At 38.7% G+C, this 22,246-nt stretch overlaps 1 protein-coding gene across 3 annotated transcripts in view; it reads right to left on the reverse strand.

The window, feature by feature from the left end:
• Positions 1-22,246, reverse strand: part of rbfox1 (RNA binding fox-1 homolog 1) — a 460,574-nt gene that overhangs the window by 224,008 nt on the left and 214,320 nt on the right. The gene's annotated exons all lie outside the window — the stretch shown is intronic.

Consider the following 22,246-nt stretch of genomic DNA (forward strand, 5'->3'; position numbering starts at 1 on the left):
TGCACATTTAAGTTGATATTTTCTTAACATTTTTGAACAAACAGTATTTATACTTGGTTTTATTTGCTCTTGATTTGATATTTCTTTTATATTGCACATTTAAGTTGATATTTTCTTAACATTTTTGAACAAACAGTATTTATACTTAGTTTTATTTGCTCTTGATTTGATATTTCTTTTATATTGCACATTTACGTTGATATTTTCTTAATATTTTTGAATGCACAGTTTTTATACTTGTTTTTACCTCATCATTTTGCTCTTGATTTGATATTTTTCTTTTACATTGCACATTTAAGTTGATAGTTTCTTCTGAATGTACAGTTTTTATCTTGTCATTTTGCTCTTAATTTAATATTTGTTTTGCACTAACAGTTGTAGGTTAGTCCATACTTATTTTTCTTGGTTAATTGTAATGCGATGTATAGTTCCTACAGTATAATAAACAATTTTGTCATCACCTTTTGTTGTTTACAATGCGTGGTGTATCTACCCACAACCCGAGAAAATGAGTGACTGTCCCATTGTGACAATTTGCGAGGGAATGGTACATGTTCAATTTATTGTGAATCCTTCACTGAATGTACTGTGGGGTATACGTTCAGTGAACGGATCAGTCACTGAGCCCAATTTGCCAAGTAGACCAGTTAAATAGCATACCATAGGACAGGACACTTAAAACATCATGATTTCTACATGAGTTTTATATTTACAAATGTGTTAGTCAAAGCAACACTGTCACAACACTCTCGTCTCCCGGTCCTGGAAGCTGTGAACTGAACTGAAACCTGAACCGTTCAGCCGTATATCAATTCAGGAGTTGCAGGCTCCTCCTGCCAAGCACTGAATGATTCGGTGATTCGGTGAACGAATCTTTTGAACGAATCTTTCTAGTGAACTGATTCTAGTGATTCAGTACATCTAAAAGAACTGGCGTGCCCATCACTAAAATGAATGTAGTAAAAATCCTCAAAAATACAGATTTAAAAGTATAGTAATTTTCCTCAAAAACATAATTGGATGTTGTTGCGTTTATATACAGACTGTTGATCCTGCATTTACAAACTGTGAATTTACATTTACTTGTCTGAATTTGTGTGAATTTCACGGCATTTGTTTTTTGTTTGTTTTTTTTGTTTTGTTTTTTTTCCTGGTGTGGCTTGATAATATATGATAATATATTGATCAAATACTGGCTGCATTTACCACCTTGCATCCTCAGACCCACCACAATCAAGTCCTGAACAAAGGCAACATGCCAACCCTGGTGTAAAACTGTTATAATCTGAATCATTTTTATGTGTTTCTAAGTGTTCTGATTTGTTTTGGTAATGGCTGTCTCTCTCTCTCCCCTTGCCTGCAGTGGAGGTGTGGCCTGGCGGTGCTGCTAGTCTCTAACGCACCTGAGGCAGATCTCCACTGATTTCGCTCACTCTTAAGCAGCGTGGTAGCAGTAGCACACTGCCAGATTGTCTAAGCAGTTTTGCCGAGACTCTCCAGCCATTTTTCTCTTGTCCTTGTGCCATAGTCTATTTGCTCTTCATAGCCTTGTTCGCTTTGTTTCCTAGTTCCGGTCTAGTCCTGGTTATCTGAGTTTTTTGGTTTGGTTCTTATCATAGTCTTGTGCTGGTTTTGTCTTCCTACCCGCTCACCACAGTGTAGTAATGTTTTGTTTTATTGGGCTGATTTTGTGTTTATTGTTATTCCGAGGTTTTGATAGTGATAGTCTGAGTTTGAGTTTCATGAGTCTTTTGTTTTATCTTAGTTTAGGCTTTTCTTCCTACCTGCTCCCCACGGTATAGTGATCTTTTGTTTTATTGGGCTGACTTTGTGTTCTTGTATTTTGGTCTATAATAAACAGTTTTGTTTAACGGCTCCTTGTCTCCTACTGATTATCCGCTTCACTGGTCCAGCTATATTTTTGATTCTCCTGAACCGTAACAAAAACAACATGAACGGATCAGCTGGAATTTGAATGAACTACCGATATTCCCTGTGCAAGGCTGTGATTATGATGGCGATCTAAGGACTTGTCTTGTTAGGTGTGGATGTAAAAAAAAAAAAATCTTGTTTGTCAATAAATTATCCAAATGCTTATGTTTGTCTTACACTTGTGTTGAGATGGTTTTTAATGTTTGTGCTCACTTGCAGCCTCTAAGTGAAAAAAAAAAAGAGGCTGAGGTAAATGTCTCCACTCAGCTCAAGCGCAGTGTGGAGATTGCTGGTAGCTGAGGCAAAGTATGTGTCCTGATTAACTTGTGACATGACGTGTATCCATGGAAAGGCCCTCTTATGATATAGTTTTGTGGATGAAGCTGGGTTCAGTCTGTAGGAGAAGGAAAGGTAGAAACATAATTGATCAATGTGCCATTGTTGAAGTCCCTGGTCAGCGTAATGGCAACATCACCCTTTGTGCAGCCATAAGTATCATCGGGGGGCTTCTCCACTATCATGCCACCTTGGGCCCATAAAACACAGAACATCTTACATTTCTCTGTGGTCAGAATGTTTTGTTTGAATGTGAGGTGAGGAGGGAACTGAGTCGACGCCTCCCAGCAAAAGTAGCCAGCACATACAGAGAGAACAGAAGGGGAGCAAAAACAGAGGCCTGAGAAGCCAACTGGCAAAGGGGGCCAAGGAGGAAGAAGCATGCCCCACAGATAGAGAAATGTCCATTTTTCAGGAATGACTGAAACCAATTTAGGGCTGTTCCCTGCACCCATAAGAAGCTTATGATTGACTATATCAAATGCCATGCTTCTGGGGCAATTATTTTTGCCAGAGCAGTAAGAGGTTCTATGAATGTCATTTGAAGATCGGGTTTGTGTTTACAGTTTTGAGAAAATGGTAGAACTGGGTGACATGTAATTTCCTGCTCCTATATTTTGATAAAACTGCGATTTTTGTCATTGCTCTACAGAGACAGAAATTTGATCAAGTAACTGTAGCTCTTAACAACTGTGCAATTTGAAGTATCTGGGTGTTGCATTTAGTCATACCCTTGCTTTTTTCAGCACATTAAAAAAAGGTGAAAAACAGACATTCTTTTTTTCACCTATGCAACATAGCCAAAATTAGGTTATTAGCTTATCTGTCCTTGGCTGATACAGAGATCCCAATTTCACACCTTTGTTTCCTCTAGACTTTATACTTGTCAGGCCTGCAGTGTGCTAATGCCAAAAGTCTTCAGATTGTTCTAAATACTGCAGCTAAAATCTTAAGCAAAAAAAAAGAAAAAAACATATTACACCAATCCAGGTCTCCTGTCTGTCCTCAGAGTCAAAAGAAGTCAGGTGGCTTCAGAATCTTTTCCTATCACACTCCTTACCTCTGGAATAACCTTCAAACTTATAGACATTCTGACTCTGTTGGGGCCCTTAAATCCAAACTTAAAACACTTAATTTTGAATTAAGTTGCTCTTGTACATCTGTGGAGTATGTCTTCTTCCAGGTTTCCATGATGGACAGGAGATTGTGCAGCTGAGGGCCCATCTGACACCTGAAGTTGCGCAACACCCTCCCGGATTCATAGTCTTAACATATGTTTACAATCAGTGTTGGGTGACATTACTTTTAAATGTTGTTACATTTCAAAATTACTGCCATTATCGTTACATTACAGCATTACCTACTGAGAAAAGTGAACAAAAAGGCAGTTTTAGACAGGATCAATCCCACAATGGGCTAGTTTCCTATATGGTCTGGAGGTGACCCAAAGTTGGTCAAAATTCATGTCATTGAAGTCATCAGTTTCATATCAATAATTAAAAAAAACAACTAATGTAATGAACTAATGTAAACTTATATTGCTCAGTGTTAAGGTTTTTACTGGACTGCGCAGTCATCTACTGTGTATTTCCTCGATCCTCAGTGCCTTGCCATGTCTCGCTACTCTCACAGCTGTCTGTGTGTGTGTGTGTGTGTGTGTGTGTGTGTGTGTGTGTGTGTGTATGCATGTAGTTGAGGGTGTGTGTTAGTACATATGGAGGGTGGGAGGGATGGGTTTTAACTGTTCTGTTTTCATTTATATTGTTTTTAACTGTTGTGAAGCACTTTGTGTTGCATTTTAATATGTATGAAAAGTGCTATATAAATGAAGTTTGATTTGATTTGATTTGACGGAGGATAAGTAGAACACACTTGGGTCTTCTTTAGCCTCTTAGCATATTTATTTAACAATAAAGCGCAAACTGGTATGGATGGACATGGTGTCATTTCATCACAGAGGCTAACACAGAATAACTAACGCTCACTGGGAGCATGGTGACGTCATGTCCTGTACGTACCGTAAATCTTATACAATACAGCAGTGCAGTAAATCAGTCTAACATAATACAGAGAGTAAAGGCGCCATCAAATTTCAACACTTAACACTCAGACTGACCCTACCGGAGTTTTTAATTTCATTATTTCATTATTATTATAGTATCGTTATCCAATGGCGCCGCCAAGATTCAATTTCATAGTACGCACAGACCCTGAGACAGTCCCTGAGCAGCGGCTCGCGCGATGTGCAAACAAGCCACAAGAACGCAGAGGCCGCAGCTCCACTCTGAGTAGTACTGCAACTGTCACCCGGTTCAGCACCCTGGACAGCTGCCAGAATGAACTGGATGTGGGAATTTGATGCATTTGAACCCCCGACATGTAGGTCAGAAAATTTAGTTTTTGATTAGCCTACCTGTTAACTTAAATTTAAAATTTAAAATATAATTAAACACATAGCGGCAGTGCGCACTACAGACCAGCATTTGCTTTCATCCAAACTTTGCAAACGTGGTCGGGATTTGTAGAAGACATATGTATGCTGCTCACTATAAAATGCTGTTACTATAAATAAATAATAATAAAGTGATCCGTAAGTCTGCGCTCCCCCCTACGCTAAGCAGAGGGAGAGAGAAATTACATTACGTCCTGCCTGACTGCGCTAGTGCCTTCATTCTCGCTGCTCTGCGTGTTTGTAATAGTAGCAGGCTTAGTTCTTTTTCTTTCAAATGCCTGTAAAAGGCTCAGCTGTCTTTTTGACATTTCTATAACATTACCGCGAACCGTAATCACCACATAAGGGGTAGGCTACATAGTGTAGAAGAAGAATATAGCTGGCGCCAGAATTCAAAATCACTTAGTGACAGATGACCTAAATGTCATTGGCCTTTATGTTAGGCTTCAATTAATTGGCTTAAAAAATAAGTGGACTAAGCATGTTTAGCCTATTACAAACCAGCGTCTTTATTATTCCTTCCTCAAAAACAATTAAAAAAAAAACCCTTTAAAATATTTATTTTTTTCACACCTGCAAAAAAAATTGTATGCACAGTGCGTACAGGATTCCAGCTGGCAGCGCCACTATCGTTATCAGTAGTATTAATATTGATCGTGGTAATATCATTGTTATTAGTATTATTAGTAGTAGTGGTAGTAGTAGTATTATTATCATTAGTAATATTGGTAGAAGCAGCACTGGAAGCGGCAAGAAATAGGAGTAGCATGACACTGTAAAAAATTTCCTGGTAAATTACAGTAAACTACTGGCAGGTATAGTGGCCAGCATAGAACTGTCATCCTAACTACTGTAGTCTACGTGAATAGTTTATTACCGTATAAAAAATTACATACTGTATGTATAGAACTTAGATTACAGTATAATACTCTCAACTGGGTGGTTGTTATTCTTTTATTTTAGTGTTCATACTGCAATCTTTAATAAACAGTTTATTACTGTAAAATGTATTAAAATACTGAAGAATGAATTCTTAACAGCATAACACAGCCAAAAACTAATGATTAAAAATTTGAAAATGAAAATCCAGATAGCGTAGAAGCAGAGAACTAGAATAATAGATAATTCAGTTATTTAGAATACAAAAAACACGATTCATAAAAACACAATACCTCGTGCTGAACAGGTTCTCAGTCTGCATGTCCTCATCCATGCCCCCTAAATTCAGTGCCTCTTTTTCTTGAACTACAAAAGAGATGGCTATATCATGTTACATTTATTAAAGCCACTGCATTAAGTACAATCAGTAGCTAACACATTTCAAGTAAGAAAATTATTGTATAATACAATCCAGTTAGACATGTCAAATAGGATCTCAACAATTTGTATAAAATTCACATATCATAACTAATGTGCCTTGCCTTCAGTATCCATCTTTCATGAGTTATGATCATGTGCAATAGAAAGCAAGTGAAAGAACAAAACTGGAACTGCATAAATGAGAAAACTGGACTGAACTACACTGAAATTAACGAAACCTAATATTGAGACTCGTTATCCTGAAATAACATGACCATCTGATTGGAGTGTGGCCTATCCTTTTATGAAATTGAAGAAAGTGAGGATAGACATCTTTATTTCAACTTTGACAGACAGTGATGTCTTTGAGTTATCTAGACAGAATTGGATTAATTTATCAGCAATGTTAAGCAGACTGATTTTTAGGACTTTGGTCCAAAATATATACTTCAAGATAAAAAATACAACACTGTCATTTGATTTCAGAACAGTGTTTTAAATATAAAATTAATTTAATGACATCCCATTATAATTCCATATACATTACTCAAGGATACCAACAGACTCACATGAAGAAGCATGGCATGGTTGCCATTGTTTAATATTACAGTTTTGATTGTAATACTATGGAGAAAATAGTAGAAGTGCAGCCTCTTTTATTCAAAGATGGATGTGCTAAAGAACTTTTAAACATCCTGGATCATTTTGGCCTATCTCAGCACGTAACACATTCAACACATAACAAAGGGCATATATTAGATTTGGTTATTTCCAAAGGGCTCAATATGTCTGAGGTTGTGGTGATGGATGTTGCTCTTTCTGATCATTACTGTGTGTCATTTAAAATGGCCACACCTGCTATTCTTAACAAAAGTGGAACAGAGGTAATCAAAAAGCGTTATATTAATGATAACACCTGTGCAGTCTTCACTCAGTGTTTTACACCATCACCAACACTGCCCTCAGCTTCAACTGATGACCTTGTAAATAGTTTCAGTTCCAAAGTTATGGCTATTATTGACTCCATCGCCCCAGTTAAGACAAAAGTTTTATCAGGAAGGAAAAAGACACCTTGGAGAAACACCACACTGGTCAAAGTCCAGAAAAGAGTCTGCAGAACGCAGGTGGCGAAAAACTAAACTCCAGGTTCATTATGAGATTTACAAAAACAGTCTCCACACCTATAACCAGGAACTAAAGAAGGCAAGGCAAGCATTCTTCTCAGAGATTATCAACAGAAACTGTAATAATGCCCGCACTTTGTTTTCTGTTGTGGATAGACTGACAAACCCCACAGCATCAGTCCCTCCTGAGCTGCTATCCAACAAGTCATGCAATGAATTTGCAGCCTTTTTTACAGATAAAATTTCAAGGATAAGACAAACAGTGTACAGCTCCAGCTCAGGCAAAATGATAAGTCCATCTGTGCCTTCTTGTTCTCCAGTTAATCTAGCACATTTTAACCTTCTAGATCATACAAGGCTGGCAGAAACTGTATCACAGTTAAAATCCACAACATGCTGCCTTGATACTCTGCCAACAAACTTTTTTAAAAATGTCTTTAATTGCATAGCTCCAGATGTGTTGCAGATAATAAATAATTCTCTTCAGTCTGGTCACTTTCCCCAGGCCTTGAAAACTGCAGTAATAAAACCTCTCCTAAAAAAAGACTAATCTGGATGCTTCAGCGATAAGTAACTACAGGCCAATATCAAATCTTCCCTTTCTAGGAAAAATTATTGAAAGGGTTGTTTTTCAACAAATGCATGCTTTCATGATGCAGAACAATCTTTTTAATGCATTTCAGTCTGGATTACGTCCACACCAAAGCACTGAGACTGTACTTATCAAAGTTTTAAATGACATACATCTGAATAATGATGCTTCCAAAACCTCAGTCTTAGTATTAATAGATCTCAGTGCTGCCTTTGATACAGTTGATCATGACATACTTCTTGACAGACTGGAAAAGTGGGTGGGACTTACTTGCACTGTACTACACTGGTTCAAATCTTATTTACAAGATAGAGACTACTTTGTGTCAATTGGTGAGCATGTGTCTGAACGACAAAAGATGATGTGTGGGGTGCCACAAGGGTCCATTCTCGGACCACTTCTTTTCAATATCTACATGTTGCCCCTACCTCAGATTATGGAGCAACATAATATTTCTTATCATACTTACGCAGATGATACACAACTTTATATTTCTGTGACATCACATGACTACAGTCCCTTACTTTCACTGAGTGGGTGTATTCATCAAATCAATGAGTGGATGTACCAGAATTTTCTTCAGCTTAATGCAGATAAGACAGAAGTGATTGTATTTGGCCCCAAAAATGAAAGGTCAAAGATCAGTGCTCACCTTAATTCCATGTCACTGACAACAACAGATAAAGCCAGAAATCTTGGTGTAATTATTGATTCTGACCTGAATTTTAACAACCAGTTAAAGCTCATTACCAAATCAGCCTACTACCACCTGAAAAATATAACCAGAATTAAGGGATGTCTGTCCAAAGAAGACATGGAAAAACTGGTTCATGCATTTATTTTCAGTAGGTTGGACTATTGCAATGGAGTCTTTACTGGCCTAAACAAAAAATCAATTAGGCAACTACAGCTGATTCAAAATGCTGTTGCACGAGTCCTTACAAACACCAGAAAAATGGACCATATCACACCAGTCCTCAGATCACTACATTGGCTTCCTGTGAGTCAAAGAATAGACTTTAAAATCTTACTGCTGTTCTACAAAGCATTAAATGGTCTAGGACCGAAATATATTCTAGATTTATTAACTCCATATGAAGTATCCAGACCTCTCAGGTCATCAGGGACAGGTCTATTGTGTGTTCCCAGAATGAGAACCAAACAAAGTGAAGCAGCTTTCAGTTATTATGCTCCTCACCTGTGGAACACTCTCCCTGCACACCTGAGGTCTGCACCAACTGTCAGTTCATTTAAATCAGGGTTGAAAACATTATTATTTGCCACAGCTTTTACTTAAAGTAATCATTTTAAATGCTAAATTATTGTCTTTTACTGGCTTCTGTTTTTAATGTTCCTTTAATTGTATTTTATTTTTATTTTTCTATTCTCTTCTGGTCTCTTTCTTTCTTTCTTTCTTTGAAATGTATGATTTTAATGTATTTTCATGCTTCTGTAAAGCACATTGAAATGCCTGGTGTATGAATTGTGTTATACAAATAAATTTGCCTTGCCTTGCCTTGCCTAAGTGCAGTTTATTTTTTCCCCAGTGTATTTAACTATCCCTTAGTTTTTTCCTTCATCCATCTGCTCCATAGACCAACTGTTCAGAAGGCACCTACACACACACATACGTACATCCACACACACCCGCATCCATCAACATCAAACCAACACAACACATAACAGCAAACATAACCCTGTTCTAATAATGTTAATGTCCTTACTGTTCTTGTCTCACTTGTGTTGTTTTGTTTGTTCTTTGTCTTTTTGGCTTAATAGTAATTAAAAAATGAATACAATAAAAAATAATTCTGCAACATTAACTAATTTTGCCAAGTAAGTCTAAGGAACGGAGGGTCCAATTTTCACATCTCCTCTTGTGATGGCTAGATTTGTCTGCTGCTGTTCTCTGTTTCCCTTTTTCCCTGGTATTATGTGTCTGTCTGCCTGTTCCCCTGTCTGTCTCAGCTGGGTGTTTCCCTGCACCCAGCTGACTCCGCCTCTCCAGTAGCGCACCTGGAGCGCATGAGCCTGATTAGAGTTCAGGTGCCTCAGGAGGAAGCTGACCGAGAGTGGTCGCCGGATTATGTTGATCTCTTCCATGAGTTATCCAGAACCGAGCCCTGTAAGTATGCGTTGTCTATGCCTAGTTGCAATCTCAGTATTCACCTGTGGGTGTTTTCCCTTGTCTCACCTGTGCTTTGTCTGTTCGCAGTGCCTACCAGCCACGTTCAGCCTTTGCCCAGCCTCAGCCTCCCACTTGGAGAAATTGTTTGTTCCACTTGTCGAGTGCATCTTTTGTTTCTCTCTCCACCCGCTTTTTGTTTCTGTCACCTCCACTCCTTTTGAGTGCGCCTTTATTTATTTGTTCTCCACTCCTTATGAGTGAGTTTTGTGTTGTTATATTTGTAAATAAATTTAGTTTGTTTTTTCAACCCTTGTCTCCAGATCTGTACATTGAGTCCAGTAACTTTAGTATATATAGTATATTTTGGTATGTGTCTTTTTGGTTTGTACGTGCACATGTTGATTTGTTAGGAAGATTATCATCAGTCATCAGGCTAAATCACTGAAGCCTCTTTAAAAAGGCAATTACAGGCATATTGTAGGTGACTCTTGGTGAGTGTGTGCCATGGCTCTTATCCTGTTTTATATTTAAATGTTTACCTTATGTGTCACATTTTGCTTTATTTCCTGTGTTTTTCCACCTGTGCAACTGTCTGATTGTTTTCACCTGTGTCTCATTAGGTCTCCCTCCCCATTGTATTTAAGTCTCTGTGTTCCCCTCAAGCCCCGTTTACATGTATACGGATGGAGAGACATTTCCCTTCGTTTGTGCCCTTCGTTTACACGCAAACGGAGAATTCGCCTCTGAAAACAATGCATTCTAAATACTCCGGTCAGAGTGGAGATTTTGGAAAACTTTGGTTGCACGTTTGCGTGTAAACGGAAAAAAACTGAGTTTTAGGTAGCCGTCACATTATACGCCAGAACTTGCACCTGTGCCAAAAGTGTGACCTATGTTTACATTTTCATTTGGCTATGGTGATCATGGATGCATTCAGAGTAGCAGTCGCATTTATGTTTGTGCAAACCCTTTTCATATGTTTGCATTTGCAAATGGCTGCTCTATTATATCGAGGAGCAGAGACAAATGAGTGCTCGGAGGTCAGCAATTTTGCAACACACACACACACACCCCAACACGAAGAGCCAGTCCACGTCACCATTGACGGCATACACACACGGGTTCGTGTAAACGAAAAGTTTTCTGAAAACGGAGAGGGTGAAATGTCCGTTTTTGAAAATTGCTGGCTACATGTAAACATAGTGTTAGTCTTTGCCAGTTTGTCCCTTGTATATATTGTTTCAGGTTTTCCAGTCTGTTTGTTTCCCTGGATATCTTGTGTGTTTTCACTTTTGCTTTGTTGGTTTCTCTGGATCCAGCTTGTTCTTAACTCTGTTCCCTTTTCTTTGGATTTTGTTTGCCTGATGGACTCCTTGTCTTGGTTTTGGCCCTCATGAGCTTCACCCTAACCCCAAATCTCTGTTTTGGTTGCCCTTTATTGTTAATACATTTATTGAACTGCACCAGCTCTGCCTTTGTTAGTCAGCATTTGGGTCACTGATCTTGTTGCCTTGCTGCTTAGGTTCCCTGCCACTGGTCATTGGTCCTAAGACACTTCACAGACAGAGGGGACCCACCTATGCCTTTGGCCTCCAGCCTGATTTCCAGAAGTTTTCATCCTTCGCCACCAGTCTCCAGGCCGACCTCCAGTAGGGTTACCTTTTTTGTTGATAAAATTATTGAACTGCACCAGCTGTTTCCTGTTTTTCCTTGACGGCATTTCAACTGTGTGTGTGTGTGTGTGTGTGTGTGTGTGTGTGTGTGTGTGTGTGCGCGTAATAAGCCTTTGTGGGTACTGGCTCCTCCTTGAGGGATGTGACATTTTCTATAACAAACAGCAATACTGTGCAGAGTGAGTCAGCCAATCAAAAAGGCCCTCTCACATGCAACACCATGTCTGCGGATACACACACACACACACACACACACACACACACACACACACACAATAAGAAATGAAAGACCTTGTTACAGATTCCAATTATCTTTTTGACAAAAGAAATTACAAAACATTTGTATTGAGATATTTCATTTCATTAATAATTAATAATTTCCATGACTGAAATATCATCTCTACTGCACTGAATGCATCCCCACTGAAAAACAACAAAAGCAAACAAAAGAAAAAAATAAATTAAATAAAATAAGGGTACTGCTTTGATTTCAATCTGTGATGTAACAGTGAAAACAGAAAAATAGAATAACTGCTGCATAGGTGCAGTTAATTCTAAATATATAATTACCATTTAAAATAATATCAAAACATTTTATCATTCTTGTGAAGCTTACACTTTTTTTTCTGTAAACTCTGAATGCTATTTTATTAATTTATTTCTTTGTTTTGTCACTTATTAGACTTTATTCCTATTTAAATATCCACTTGGTGTGATTGTGTAAACAGTTTATTCAATGCCCTGCTCTGCCAAAATTATTGCATTATTTAAGTTGTTGTTTTTTGCTCAACTGAAAAACAAAAAAAACAATAGTAGGTAGCAGATATGATTAGCATCACATCTTGGTACTGTGGGTAAGTAAAATCAAGAAAGAATGGGAAATCTACCTGTGTTGATGGAAATTGGATAAGAAGGATAATGCTGAGTGTCTTCTGTCCCAAAATGTGTGTGTATGCTGAACAGCATATGACCTCGAAATTTGAACACTCTTATCACTTTAAAAAAGAAAAACCAAATCAGAGTGACATAATGGTGGAATGTAATTGTAAGTTGTCAAGAACACTGTAGCATCTAGAGTTTTTTTTTTTTCTTTTTCTCTTTCTTTTTTGTGGTTTTGAAATAGTGAAAGACTGTGGCAAGATATTTCACATTAAAAGCCTCCTATCTGCCTAAAGGGCATAACCACATCCTGGTAGGATTTCCTGTAAAGCATTTGCGAGTGTTGAGTTTCATTGATTGTGGCATAACCACACAGCAAACAGAAGCAAGTATGTGAGGATGACATGACTTTTGTATTGATTGATTTAGTGCTGTCAAATACCCATATATTATGTTGCATTTAATATTCCATACGTTCTCAGCATGTTTTCTTTCCTAGCATTTATGCAAACCACAATTTGAATATCAACTTTTACTTAAAGTCATTATCACTTTGCCAAAATGCTGACACAGTCTTTTATTATTTGTATTTGTGCTGCAGACACAGTCTTTCCTCTGCAGTGCAGAGTGTAGTTTCAGGATAACTGTGTATATGTTTAACTATTTGTCGTGTATTGAAAGTATGAGTGTACATCCATTTGTTGCTGTGTGGTCTTTTACTTGCCACGCATGGCAGAGCAAGCCAATTGAACACTGGCGGCAACAGTCATTCAGTCTGCTTGTAGAACCCAAATGTCAGCAGCAAAGGCTGAGACCTAGAGCTATGAAATAATGTGAAAGCACAGTGCATGTGGATGGCTGGGGAAATGTCTGTAACTGAACTCAATATGGAAGCAGAGGCAAATGCTGGCCTGTTGTATTCAGCTGACTCAGGCTTTAAAAACCGTCAAAAACTACATTCCAAATTAATTACCTTACTATTTCAAATTCAAAAATACTGTTTTAAAGGAATCTGTTTACTTGTTTCAGTAAATTAAAGTCTTATGAGGTCACTAAGAAGCTCTTAAATGTTTTCTATCAGCTTTGGCAATAGGACATAGGAACAAGACTAACAAGTTGTATTAAAAAGACTGGTTCTTTAATTGGGTTGACTCCTGACTGATCAGAGATGGTTTTGGATGAAGGTAACCAGTGGGGAGTTCAGACCAGATTTAAGTATGAAGATCATCCCTCGTTGTCCTCTGTTTTAAATAATGGTTGAGGATGTCAATATGCTTCACAGAATGATTAAAAAAATCTTTTGTGCCCACAGCTTTTCAATGACATGTGACACTTTTCCTGAGATACAAATTGTTTTCAAATTGATTTGAGAGGTCTCATTTCATATGTATTTCATTTGCCTTTGTAAATTCATTGCATGTGTCCAGATTTTTTATTTATTTATTTATTTTTTGCGATTATTGTCAAAATGACCTGATGATTAATGAATCATCAATGAGTAATTCCTGAACAACTCAGATTTGTGGACTATATAATAGATAGTGACGAGTTACTAAAGAGCAGACTGGGAAATATTCTATTAATAAAGCATTAGGTAATGATTAGTTCATAAATATCTGTGAATCGACATACTGACCAATTTCTTCATGAGTGGTTCCTGATTGACTCTGAACCAGCTTCTATGTGGCACAAACTAGAGACAAATCATTAATTACTAATTACTTAGTAATGATTATTTACTTTTTTGTGTCCCCTCAAGTAAAGTGATACATCATACTGAGTAGTTACTGAGCAGTCCCTTATTACTTGATTGATATTACATGATTATGCTTGTAGTAGCTGCTGAGATTTTACTGGGAGTTCACATTTAGTTCCTTATCAACAAACCAGAGACAGCAAGATTCTCAAAAAAACATTTCTTTCACTACATTCACACCACGTACTCATTTTCTTCAGCATTAGTGATGCTGACGCCTTCAAAATAAATGTCCGCTGCCTTTGACCTCACTTTGAACTTGCAGCCCTCCAGTTCCAGCACCGTCATTGTCCCTTGGGACTCCTCTACTGCCCCTCTCCTTGGCTACAGGATGGTTGCTCCTTGGCTGAAGAACACTGTTCATACCAGGAACTTCTACAGAACCTCTTATTCTCTATACACAGTCGCAGACTGTCTCTCAGTCCCCAAGCTGTTATATCATTTCAAATTAGCGGGTAATATGCTAATCTTCCACATTTTCTCCATTATAACTCCAACAAACATATATGTTGGTCTCAAAATAGCCGCTGCATTCTGACTTTTTGACAAACACCAGGCATCCTCTCTGCACATCCAAATGATTGGAACATTATTGTTCATTTTGGATGTTTTGACATTCTGCGAGAGCAAACTGGCTCTGAGGTCCTGAAAAAAGACTTTTGCCTGCTACTGGAGAAACTGATCGATTGTCAATCAAAACATGTAGGCACTGAATCTTTCAGCAGACTCCTTGCCTGAATCCATGGCTGACATCCAAATGCCTCAATCATGGGATAAGGTTTATTGAGAACTTCAATATCTTTTCGAACTGTAAGAACGCTTTAGGCCTGATGGAGTACACTCAAACATTACTGATTGCAGACTGCTCGGCAAGAACCTGTGTCAACCTGTGCTGTGCCAACACAAGAATACACAGACAAGTGCCATGCCAGATGGGACTGTGTTAGGTGGCCGTCTGTTGCAGTGTCTCCATTGTTTTTTTTTTCGTTTTTGTTCAATTAGCGTGTTTTTTCTGTTTTTTTTTTTAAATTCTATCTTTTAACTGTGCTATTGGTAAGTGTGTCACGATGTTTGCCTGCAGTTTTTCAACTTTTTTGGTGGCCCTCCAGTTACTTTTTGTGCTCTTCGAAATGGAGGACCATACAGAGAGGAGTGGAGGCATTGTTTACACACGCGAGCAGCTGATTGCGTTGTGTAAACCCAACCTGCTGCCCGGGGAGAGGATTGTAGTCCCGGACAAGCTGAAGAGACAATGTCGGGGCTGCAGAGCCAGAGCCAAATGGAGGGCCAAGGCACGGAGCTACAGACCATCTATTCCAGTGATCATCACAAGGAATGTGGGGTCCTTGACAAATAAGATGGACAAGCTCGTCGCGCTGGTCAGGACTCAGTCAGAATACCGACAGTGCAGCCTAATGGCCTTTACCAAGTCATGGCTTCACTCAGATGTCCCAGACCGTGGAGCATGGAGATACCTGTCTTCAGCTGTGTGTGGGTGGACAGAGACATCGCTTGGAGTGGTAAGAAGGGAGGAGGGATTGTGCTGTTTGTGAATGAGAAGTGGACATGTGATCCTGGACATGTTACCGTCAAGGAACGTTTCTGATGCTGGGACATTGAGCTGCTAGCTGTGGAGATGCTACCTTATTATTTTCCTCGGGAGTCCGCGTCCACTGTCATGATCCGTGTTTACACCCTTCCAAAGACTCACGGGGAAGCAGCACGTGACATCATCCATTCCACCATAGCTGAGCAAGAAACGCAGCAACCAAACGCATTTGTAATTATTACTTGGGACTTTAATCCCAACTCTTTGGACAAGACTCTGCCAACATTCCACCAATTTATTAACTGCCCCACCAAAGCAAACACCACACTGGACCTACTATATGCTAATGCAAAGGATGCATACAGTGCCACAGCCGCCCCCAACATGACATCTGTTTTGGGTTTGCACAAGGCAGCTGCCTTGGTCGATTACTGTTCTCACTTCACATGCTGCCACTTGGTGACATCATTAGAGAACACAATGTATGTTTCTATAGTTACACAGATTATACACAACTGTACATCTGAACCAAACGATGTTGAAACTATACACTCTATTACAAACTGCCTCTCGGCAATAAATAAATGGATGAGCAATAATTTCTTGAAGTTAGATGAGGACAAAACTGAAATCCTACTAGTTGGCTCTAAAACAACAACAGAAATGGTGTTGGTAATCTGGGGAAATAAACTCCCTGCATTAAATCTGAGGTTACAAGTGTAGGTGTCATTGTCATTTTTCACCTTAGAAACATTTCTTTTTCTAAACCAAAAAGATGCTGGAAAAACTGATTCATGCTTGTATTTCAAGTCGATTTCATTACTGTAACACACTATTTACTAGCCAAACGATTTTGCACTTACCTCTGGATTCTCCAGTGCCCCAAGGACCCTTTGGTGGGTCCATCATTAAACTTGTATGACTTCTAAGGTGTCCAGAAGTACTCAATATGCCACACTGAACTACATAGCATGATTTACATTTACAGTTTTCCATTTGATGTAAACAGATCACACAATATATGTGTGATAGCCTATAGCTTCAGTAAAGAATTCAATAAAGATTGAAACAAGGTGGACTACTGGTCATAGGGAAATCATGTTCATTTGTGATTTCAGTGTGATATCAGCCTGACATACACAGGGTAAAATTTAACTTGGAAAATTTTGTCAACAACTCCAAGTTGTTCCAGGGCCATGGAAATGAAAACAGAGCCCTGACCACCTTAAGTTGGTAGTGTTTTGGGTGATTCCTAAACAACTTTTTTCCATGCATTGTTATGTTGTAGTATTTCTACACAGAATAGTCAACAAGTTGACTAGGTTGACTGTCAAAACAACTAGTTCACACTGTGCTTCGTTAATAGACCAGGGTTTCTGAAAGTCTGGACCTCAGCCCTCTTTGGGACCAATGGCAAATCAATCCAGACCCAACCCATTACTCAGTGACTGTCAACTGGCTGCCCTGGGGCCACATCCGTCCTACAGAATATACCTCACCAGTGGAAGAGGCCAAGACCATCCTAAAAGTGATCATACATTAGCTTCCCAACAGATGGCAATCAGCCAAAGATTCTGTGTTTCATAGTTCACCCGTTTTACACATCATCACATTATTCTTCAACTCCATCCTGTCTGCTATTCCATGGACCCATCACCACACTTCTCAGCTGTCAGGCCGACCATTCCCTTGAGCTAACAGCAGCGCACTGACCAGACTACAAGAGGTAACTCCTGAGTTGTCAGAGAATCACTAAGCTTGCCTATTAGATGCAAGAGGTTTTCATTGTTTCACAGTTTTTCATTGGCCAACTGCTGTATTGATTTTCAAACTGATTATTTTTGTTTGCCTCCTGAGATCCTGAAAGGAGTTTTTCATTGCGATGAGGACTTTTTCTGGTTAAGTTTCAAGTTATTATGAATTTTCCATGTTTTTAGGAGTCTGTTCAAGCTGATATAGGCTCATAAAAATAACATTGCAAATATTAAGCAATAATAGGCTATATGGGCCTAAATAAATTTTAGGAAATTCAGTGAGTTAATATTTTTTATTTTAAAATTGAAATTGATCAATAAATTGTTGGTGATGTTGAGCATAAAATGTAGCTGGAGGACATTCACAGAGATTCTGTTCCCAAATGAATGTGGTTTTAATGTGGCTTATTTCCCACATCATCATTGACATCATTGTCATGGCAACTGCTGGAGAGAGTGTTGTGTTGCTGCTGCTCAGTTCACACGTTAATGTTGCAAAAGATAATTTGCTGTCAGCTCGTAATTCACAGATACAGAATGTGTCTCATTTTGTCTAGTACACAATTTGCCTGGTTTTCTATGATGTTAATTAATTGCTCAAATGTTATCTTGTTATTGCCAGTCATTCAAACCTCTGACCTCGAAGAGAACCCCTGTTGTAGACTAATTGTTCATCTGAGGTCATAGAATTGGGAAGCTGTGGACTGCAACAATCAACTTTTACAACATTTAGTTGAATGTATGTGGGAGTGAATGGAGTTGAAAACAACTGTGCTTCTGTTTCCAGATGGAGTCAAAACAAGCTTAACTGGACGTCTGCAGGTTGTCACTCCTGTGTGGGAAATTGAACTTTTCTCAACATACCCATGTCATGATGCTGTACAGTCTCTTGAGGCTCAGTTCACAATGGCATTTTGACACACATCCAGTGCATGAATCCATATATGCACAGGGTTAGGAACAAGATGTGGAGCTCAGACATCTATGGAGTAGAAACAACGCGACTTAGCATTAAAAGTTAAGATGGTTTGGTCCTGCATGACTCCTTTTGGAGATACTCCAGGTACATCCAACTGGGGGACACTGCATAATAAACCCAGAGGACATTATAAGAATTACATATTCCACCTGGACTGAGAAGACCCCAGGAAGAGATGGAGAACATAGCTAGGAAGAAGACAGTCTTGCTTAGTTTGTGGCTACCATGACCTAAACATGGACAAGCAGATGAAAATTGATGGATGGGAACATCATCAAGGTAGCAACTAACTTGTTGGCTAGGAATTCTATACTGACTGTACAGCTGCAAGCACAAAGTGATAGATCATGTCTGATAGTATAATCAGTGCATATCCAAAGGTTGGGTGACTCATGGATGCATAAGGATAAGGATGTTGTGATTTGTCATTATCCTCTCAACCACTCACATCAATCAACGACAACAGAAAAATAATGTTGTTGTCACTACATTCACATACACACAAGAGGATTACTTGGAGAAATCAGGTCATACTGCCTGAGAAAGAGCACAGAGCCCAATCCATCTGAATCAGCCACACAATGGTCATCAGTCCTAGGGCCTAAAAACATATTTAAATATATTAATTGTTGACCACATTTCTGTTGCACCAAATTTCAACCTGGTTTCAACGGAGGGTCTTGTCCATGGCCTGAAATAATGTAAATGAACTAGTGCTTGGATTCTTTTATTTCGCATTTTTTCAGTACTAGTTGGTATTATTCCCATACATACATTTATTTTTGATACATTCCTGTTCAATAATATCCTCCTGAGATCCAGCCTATTCATTTGTGTCCTCTGTAGTGGACATTTGGTTTTGGTCTATATCTTTTGACTCATTTGAGCTATTCTACTAAGTCCTGGTGTGCTCAGTAGAGGACATCCTGGTCTTTCCAATGATATCTCATGTGTTTAGGTGGGATGAGGGTAACTTTGTTTTCATGCTGAGACAAAGTGGAGACTACACCAAAACGCAAATGTCAGGAAAAGAGAAAAGATAAGTAAGTCAAATATTGTTAAGATACTGTTTTGTTTTGTTTTGTTTTTTAAGTATGGTAGTCATATATTTTATTGTTTATGAACATGTCAGGAATCATAAATTGGAGCCAGAGTTCAGTTAAACTTTTTGTTAGGAAAAATAATAGCAATGTTATGAATGTTTAGTAATGTCAATTTTGTTCAGTAGTTCAACAAAAGATACAGGCCAAATGTTCAGTTTCATTTAAAAAATTGATTGATATTCTTGGTTTCTTGTCAGCCTACTATGATTTCGTTGTGTTATGGTAAAATCGTCCTGTTAGTCCACTACAGTGGACATGCTGTAAAATCTAAAAAAAAAATATTTTTGTTTTGGCTCCAGAGAGGCAGGAAATCACTAATAATAATAATAATAATAATAATAATAATAATAATAATAATAATAATGATAATAATAAATTGAAAGATACTTTTTCCTTGGTTCTCAGGAAGATTTAATACATTCCCTGTGGATTTCATTACAGAGAAATATAATGATCAGCAATATATTTTGTATTTGCACATAGCTAATTGCTTCTAATTAAGCCCACCTCTTCAGTGTCAATACTGCTGACTTAACACACTGCACCACTGCTATGCTGTCTACTACTGCAAACAGGTGTACCACACCACTGTGTAATGAGAGGCCAGTATGGTGACTGCAGTGCTTAATTCATAAATACAAAACACAGAGTGTTGATTTGCTGTGTGTGTGTGTGTGTGTGTGGGGGGGGGGGGGGGGGGGGGGGGGGGGTGTTTTTGGTTGTTGTGGTTTGTTTGTTTATAATACTTGGGATAATAATTACAATATATTATTATTATTTCTTTTTTTATAGTGTTATTTCTTATACAAAATCCCACACCAATACACACAAACACACTCACACAAAGCAAGTTTTAATGATACTGTGCTTCTCTATTCTTGTTTTAATGTATGATATTATTTTGTTTGCTTGATTCTTGATGTTTTGGCAATATTGTTGTTGTGACATTTAAGCCAGTAGACCAAATGTGAATTTGAGAGAGAGAGAGAGAGAGCGAGAGAGAGAAAGGGAGAGGGAGAGGGAGAGGTGTAGTCAGTAGTGTTCTGGTTAGAGATTCTCTTTGATAAGAAAGCAGCATCAGCATTCCCCATCCTCTGCATCTACCATCACTCCATCTCAATCCAGCCTCCACTCCATCTCTCTGCCTGTATTCCCACTGTCTCTGTTTTTTCCTACTGTGAACACAGACATGAACGCGCACACACACACACACACACACACACACACACACACACACACGCACACACACACACACACGCACACACACACACACGGGCAGCCCTCTCTCTCTCTCTCTCTCTGTGGTGAACTAGCTGCTATTGATTGAATCTGAGGAGATGTCTGAGGAGGAGAGTACTGTTCAGGGCATGGGGAATAGACTACCCTCAGCTCTCAGCTAATAGATAGCACAGATTGCCTTTGTGTGTGTGTGTGTGTGTGTGTGTGTGTGTGTGAGTGTGAGTGTGTGTGATAGTGCAGATTGCCTGGTGCAAGCTGTTAGGCAGAGAAACCTGTCTTTTCACAGGCTCCATTGACCGAAGCGCAGCATGGAAACGCTTCAAGCTTGATGATAGGGCCGATAACAGGCCTGATGTGGGTGAATGAGCCTCGCCAGAGCCAAGCGAGCAGGGAAATACAATTTGGTAAATAGTGATGGTTACTTGTGTGAGACAAATTGCCCATTTGGTCAATATTAAAGACAGGTGCCAGGCAAGAAGGTAGGAGGCAAACTGGCACAAGTTGGACAAAGAAGTGGATCAGCAAATGAAAGCAAATATGTGCTTGTGGCAGATATTTGCAATTGATTTAATGTGTTTTGTGTTTTCTCTTGGTTCTGATTAAAAGCCGAGCTTCAGAGTTTTGAATGAGGTGATGTCTCTCAGTGCTTTTTGTTTGTTTTTTACTAGAGGCCAATAAGTAGTGTTTTACAGTAATCAAATCTGCTTGAAATATAGACATGAAGTAACACATTACTCTTTGGTCAAAGTAATCAGTAAAGTAATTTAGAGGTAGCTAGTAACTGTAACTAATAATTATTTTTATCAACTAGCACAACACAAGGGACACAAAACCTGCTGTCATAGCCTCCTAGCTGCATCCCTCTAGCTATCTGATCCCTCTTCAGCAACTCTGTCTTTTGCAATGCAATGAATCACACAAATGGAGATAACAGCACACACTTTCAGACAGTCTTTCCTTGAGGGCATTCATTGTGCTGCACTTGGTTGCTGACATGAAAACTGACAGTAGTTGAGTGAAGAATGAAAAAGACAGCTTCAGAGAGAAGTTCAAACCCTTTTACACCTTGGAACACCCGGCCTATCAGAAAAAGAAACTGCACCAAAGCAAATATTGCTGAACTTCCAGTAAGGCATATACAGATAGATGATAATAAAACATAAAGAAAAGTGCTGGTATAAATAAATAAATAAACATCCAAAACATAATAAAGCATAAGATGGACATCAGTCACACACTAATACACAAATGCATACAGTCATTGTGAGTGCCTTGTGAAAGCTGCAGATCAGTGACTAGGCTTCTCCAAAACAATCCTGATTTAAATGCTGTGGGTCTGTTTATTGTAAAAATGCTCTGCAGTGATTGGTCCTCCTTATATCCAAACCGTTTTTTTTAGCACTCGCTTGCTGCAGTGCCTGCCATTAATACCTGTTAGTCAGACTTGTTCC

Source organism: Chaetodon auriga, chromosome 16, assembly GCF_051107435.1.
Source record: "Chaetodon auriga isolate fChaAug3 chromosome 16, fChaAug3.hap1, whole genome shotgun sequence".
NCBI classification, from domain to species: domain Eukaryota; kingdom Metazoa; phylum Chordata; class Actinopteri; order Chaetodontiformes; family Chaetodontidae; genus Chaetodon; species Chaetodon auriga.